The sequence below is a fragment of the Pristiophorus japonicus genome, chromosome 1 (assembly GCF_044704955.1).
Source record: "Pristiophorus japonicus isolate sPriJap1 chromosome 1, sPriJap1.hap1, whole genome shotgun sequence".
Classification (NCBI taxonomy): domain Eukaryota; kingdom Metazoa; phylum Chordata; class Chondrichthyes; family Pristiophoridae; genus Pristiophorus; species Pristiophorus japonicus.
In genome coordinates, this window is record NC_091977.1 from 3,449,132 (window position 1) to 3,455,131 (window position 6,000).

General features: G+C 45.6%; 1 protein-coding gene across 2 annotated transcripts in view; it reads right to left on the reverse strand.

Annotated features, from left to right (window-relative positions):
* The window catches only part of LOC139274824 (UDP-glucuronosyltransferase 3A1-like), a 92,037-nt gene extending 91,481 nt beyond the window's left edge, over positions 1 to 556 (reverse strand). Inside the window, exon 1 of one of the 2 annotated variants that reach the window (XM_070891632.1) lies at positions 471 to 556. The gene's annotated coding sequence lies outside the window, so the exon portion shown is untranslated. The remainder of the gene's footprint in view (positions 1 to 470) is intronic. The other variant, XM_070891555.1, reaches the window with a different exon arrangement.
* Between the last annotated feature and the right edge of the window lie 5,444 nt (positions 557 to 6,000).

Below are 6,000 nucleotides of genomic sequence, written 5' to 3' on the forward strand. Positions count from 1 at the left end.
GCTGAATGGCCTCCTCCTGTTCCTGTATAACAGTCTCAAGGAGCTGATTCGCCTCCTCCTGTTCCTATGCAGTTTATTCTCACAAAAGCTGAAGGAGAAACCACCCATTAGTCCTCGAACATGAACCCAATCCTTAACCCCGCCCCACTATAACACTAAAACTGGCCTTTACACAAACACTGGCACTGATACATTGACCCTTACATTATATTGCACACGGTTCCTCGGCACAAAACCCCACTCCCCTGGGATTTCTGATCCGACATTTGTGCAACTTCACTAAACTCAGCCAAAGGAAAGACTGGAAAGTGTTTTTCCACTAACTGTCGGTGGGTGGATCAGACGCAGTCCCGCAGCGATAGAAAGGGACTGGAATTCAGCACAAAAACACCCCGAGGAAAGCAGACACAGCACAATTAATGAGGAAATAGATATATATACACACATGCCCGTAACGGGCAAACACTCACTGCAAACCACAGCTCCTCGCTCCGGACCGAGAGGATTGGACTGTGTCCAGCGATCTCCGACCTCCTCCCACCGACCCTGTCCCCCCCACACTCTGTCCCACACCCTGTCTCTGTCTCACCGCCCTGTCCCTGCCCCACAGTCCCTCTCTGGATATGTAAAGAGTCGCGATCATTATCGCTCTCGCATTCTTTCAGATTCACACGCAACCGAGGTTGGGTGAAAGTGCTTACAGAATCCACAGCGAATAAGCAGCAGCGAGCACATAGTGCATTTATCAAACCGTGCAGCGGCACAAACCTCACTGAGGCCGCCCCGAACAACTCTCCTGACCCTTTTTAACTCATTACTCGTCCCTATTTTACGGGCGAGAACTGGGCTGAGGGTTAGAGTTAGACGTGGAGTCAGTATAGGGGTTAGGATTAGAGTTGGGTTTACATTTAGAATGAGGATTACAGTTGGATTTAGAATTACAGTTAAGTTTAGGGTTAGTATAGGGTTTAGGGTTAGAGTTAGTATAGGGATTAGGGTTAGAATTGGATTAGTTTAGGGTTAGGACAAGATTTAGGGTTAGGGTAAACCAGGGGTTTGGGTTAGATTTCAGGTTAGGGTTAGTGTAGGGGTTGGGGTTAGGGTTAAGGGTTAGATTTAGGGTGAGAACATGAAAACATAAAAAATAGAAGCAGGAGTAGGCCATTTGGCCCCTCAAGCCTGCTCCACTATTTAATAAGATCATGGCTGATCTGATCATGGGCTCAGCTCCCCATAACCCTTTAGTCCCTTATCGCTGAAAAATCTTTCGATCTCTGCCTTGAATATATTCAATGACCCAGCCTCCACAGCTCTCTGGGGCAGAGAAGTCCACAGATTTACAACCCTCAGAGAAGATACCTCCGCATCACAGTTTTAAATGGGCGGCCCCTTATTCTGAGACCATGGTCGGGTTGGATTTAGAAGTACAGTTAGGTTTAGGGTTAGTATAGGGTTTCGGGTTAGGGTTAGTATCAGGATTAGGGTTAGAATTGGATTAGTTTAGAGTTCGGGCTAGATTTAGGGTTCGGGTAATACAGGGGTTCAGGTTAGATTTCAGGTTAGGGTTAGTACAGGGGTTTGGGTTAGATTTAGGATTAGGGTTAGTACAGGGGTTCGGGTTAGATTTAGGGGTAGAACATGGGTTCGGGTTAGATTTAGGGTTAGTACATGGGTTCGGGTTCAATTTAGGGTTAGTACAGGGGTTAGGGTTCGATTTAGGGTTAGAACAGGGGTTAGGCTTTGATTTAGGGTTAGAGTTAGATGAGGGTTCGGGTTAGTACAGGGGTTAGGGTTAGATTGAGGGTTCGGGTTAGAACAGGGGTTAGGGTTAGATTGAGGGTTCGGGTTAGTACAGAGGTTAGGGTTAGATTTAGGTTTGGGGTTCATACAGGATTAGGGTTAGAGTTAGGGTTCGTACAGGGTTTAGCGTTGGATTTAGGGATAGTATAGCGTTTAGGGTTAGATTTCGGGTTAGTGTTCTGACAGGGTTTAGGGTTAGATTTAGAGTTAGTTTTCATACAGGAGTTAGGGTTAGATTAGCAGGTTTGGTCAGAAGGTGAATTGACCTTCCGTGTGTCTGCGTTGTGATCCGTTGCCGGATTGGGACCAGCCATTTCTATTTGGCCGGTGCTTTTCTTCCTTCTCGTCTGAGCTTTTGTTTCCAATGCGCCCTGGATTGCTGATGTGTGGGCTTGATTTGCACTTGATTGCAGTTCAACAAGTTGAGGTCGTTCTCACAAGAGTTGGGTGAGTTAGGGGTGAGACATTGGGACTTAGAGTTAGAGTTAGGTTTGGTGCATCTAGGTCAGGAGCAGGGAATAGGTTTACAAACATAGAAACATCGAAAATAGGTGCAGCAGTCGACCATTTGGCCCTTCAAGCCTGCACCACCATTCAATATGATCATGGCTGATCATGCCAATTCAGTACCCCATTCCTGCTTTCTCTCCATACCCCTTCATCCCTTTAGCCATAAGGACCACATCAAACTCCCTTTTGAATGTATCTAACGAACTGGCCTCAACAACTTTCTGTGGTATAGAATTCCACAGGTTCACAACTCTCTGAGTGAAGAAGTTTCTCCTCATCTCGCTCCTACATGGCTTACCCCTTATCCTTCGACTGTGACCCCTGGTTCTGGACTTCCCCAACATCAGGAACATTCTTCCTGCATCTAATCTGTCCAATCCCATCAGAATTTTATTTATTTCTTTGAAATCCCCTCTCATTCTTCTAAATTCCAGTTAATATAAGCCTAGTCGATCCAGTCTTTCTACATTTGTCAGTCCTGCCATGCCGGGAATCAGTCTGGTGAACCTTCGCTGCACTCCCTCAATAGCAAGAATATCCTTCCTCAGATTAGGAGATGAAAACTGTACACAATACTCAAGGTGTGGTCTCACCGAGGCCCTGTCCAACTGCAGTAAGATCTCCCTGCTCCTAAACTCAAGTCCCATTGCTCTGAAGTCCAGCATGCCATTTGCTTTCTTTACTGCCTGCTGTACCTGCATGCCTCCCTTCAATGACTGATGTACCATGACACCCAGGTGTCATTGCACCTCCCCTTTTACTAATCTGTCATCATTCAGATAATAATCTGCCTTCCTGTTTTTGGCACCAAAGTGGATAACCTCACATTTATCCACATTATACTGCATCTGCCATGCATTTGCCCATTCACCGAACCTGATCAAGTCCCCCTGCAGCCTCCTCGCATCCTCCTCGCAGCTCGTGCTGGCACCCAGCTTAGTGTCATCTGCAAACTTGGAGATATTACATTCAATTCCTTCATCTAAATCATTCATATATATTGTAAATAGCTGATGTCCCGGCACTGAACCTTGCGTCACTAGTCACTGCCTGCCATTCTAAAAAGAATCAATTGATTCCCACTCTTTGCTTCCTGTCTGCCAACCAGTTCTCTATCCACGTCAGTACATTACCCCCCATACCATGTGCTTTGATTTTGCACACCAATCTCTTGTGTGGGACCTTGTCAAAAGCCTTTTGAAAGTCCAAATACACCACATCCACTGGTTTTCCCTTATCCACTCTACTAGTTACATCCTCAAAAAACTCGAGAAGATTTGTCAAGCACAATTTTTCTTTCATAAATCCATGCTGACTTGGATTGTTCCAGTCACTGCATTCCAAATGCACTGCTATTACATCTTTAATAATTGATTCCAGCATTTTCGCCATCACAGATGTCAGGCTAACTGGTCGATCATTCCCTGTTTTCTCTCTCCCTCATTTTTTTAAAAGTGGAGTTACATTAACTATCCTCCAATCCATAGGAACTGATCCAGAGTCTATGGAATGTTGGAAAATGACCACCAATGCATCTATTATTTCTAGGGCCACTTCCTTAAGTACTCTGGGATGCAGACTATCAGGCCCTGGGGATTTATCGGCCTTCAGTCCCTTCAATTTTCCTAACACCATTTCCTGACTGATAAGGATTTCCCTCAGTTCCCCCTTCTCACTAGACTCTCGGTCTCCTAGTTTTTTCGGGAGGTTATTCGTGTCTTCCTTAGTGACCATGTACAGTAGACACCTCAAGTCGCTGGAGAAATACCACCAACGATGTCTCCGCAAGATCCTACAAATCCCCTGGGAGGACAGACGCACCAACGTTAGCGACCTCGACCAGGCCAACATCTCCAGCATTGAAGCACTGACCACACTCGATCAGCTCCGCTGGGCAGGCCACATTGTCCGCATGCCTGACACGAGACTCCCAAAGCAAGCGCTCTACTCGGAACTCGTCCACAGCAAACGAGTCAAAGGTGGGCAGAGGAAACGTTACAAGGACACCCTCAAAGCCTCCCTGATAAAGTGCGACATCCCCACTAACACCTGGGAGTCCCTGGCCAAAAACCACCCTAAGTAGAGGAAGAGCATCCGGGAGAGCGCCGAGCACCTCGAGTCTCATCGCCGAGAGCATGCAGAAAACAAGCGCAGGCAGCGGAAGGAGCGTGCGGCAAACCTGTCGCACACAGTCATTCCCTCAACGACTATCTGTCCCACCTGTGACAGGGACTGTGGTTCTCGTATTGGACTGTTCAGCCAACTAAGGACTCATTTCAAGAGTGGAAGCAAGTCTTCCTCAATTCCGAGGGACTGCCCATGATGATGATTGACATAAGGTTAAAAGCAGCACCGAAAACACACCCTCCTTCCTGGCTACGGACACTGATGCAACCCCATTGACAGGCTTAATATACCACCACAAATCAGCCCCTCCCCACTCCCTAGCTGCCCCTGCACTGCACCATCTTCATACCTTCACAATAAAACCTCTGATCCCCGCACAACAAGCTCAGCTCACACCCCTCCCTCAGCCGTATCGACATTCGCTACCTTCCAAACTGCTAGGACCGTTCTAGAATCGAGGGAATTTTGAAATATCAAAACCAATGCATCCACTATATCTGCATCCACCTCTTTAGGACCCGAGGATGTAGGCCATCAGGTCCAGGGGATTTGTCGGCTTTTAGTCCCATTAGTTTCTCTAGTACTTTTCCTCTACTTATATTAATTCCCCACCCTCATTAAACCCTTGGTTCCCCACCATTTTAGGTTTGCTTTTTGCGTCTTCTACTGTGAAGACAAACAAAATATTTATTAACGTTTCTGCCATTTCCTTATTCCACATAATCATTTCTCCTGCCTCGGTCTGTGAGGGAGCAATGTTTACTTTAGCTACTCTCTTTTTACATACTTGTAGAAGCTCTTACAATCTGTTTTTATATTTCTTGTTAGTTTTCTCTCAGAGTCTATTTTCCCTTTTTATCCATTTTTTGGTCATCCTTTGCTAGTTTCTGAAACTCTCCCAATCCTCAAGCTTACTCCTATTCTTCACAACATTATAAGCTTCTTCTTTCAATCTAATTTCAGAGAAGGTTCACTCGGTTGATTCCGGAGATGAGGGGTTGTCTTATGAGGAAAGGTTGAGTAGGTTGGGTCTCTACTCATTGGAATTCAGAAGATTGAGAGGTGTTCTTATTGAAACGTATAAGATTATGAGGAGGCTTGACAAGGTGGATGCAGAGAGGATGCTTCCACTGATGGGGAAGACTAGAACTAGGGGGCAGAATCTTAGAATAAGGGACCGCCCATTTAAAACTGAGATGAGGAGGAATTTCTTCTCTCAGAGGGTTGTAAATCTGTGGAATTCGCTGCCTCAGAGAGCTGTGGAAGCTGGGACATTGAATACATTTAAGACAGAAATAGACAGTTTCTTAAACGATAAGGGGATAAGAGTTTATGTGAAGCGGGCCGTGAAGTCCTGAGTCCATGATCAGATCAGCCATGATCGTATTGAAATGCGGAGCAGGTTTGAGGGCCGTATGGCCTACTCCTGCTCCTATTTCTTATGTTCTTTGTTCTTATGTAATGCTATCCTTAACTTCTTTAGTTAACCATGAATGGATAACTTTTCCGAGAATTTTTGTTTCTCAATGGAATGTATTTTTGTTGAGAATTATGAATGAATTA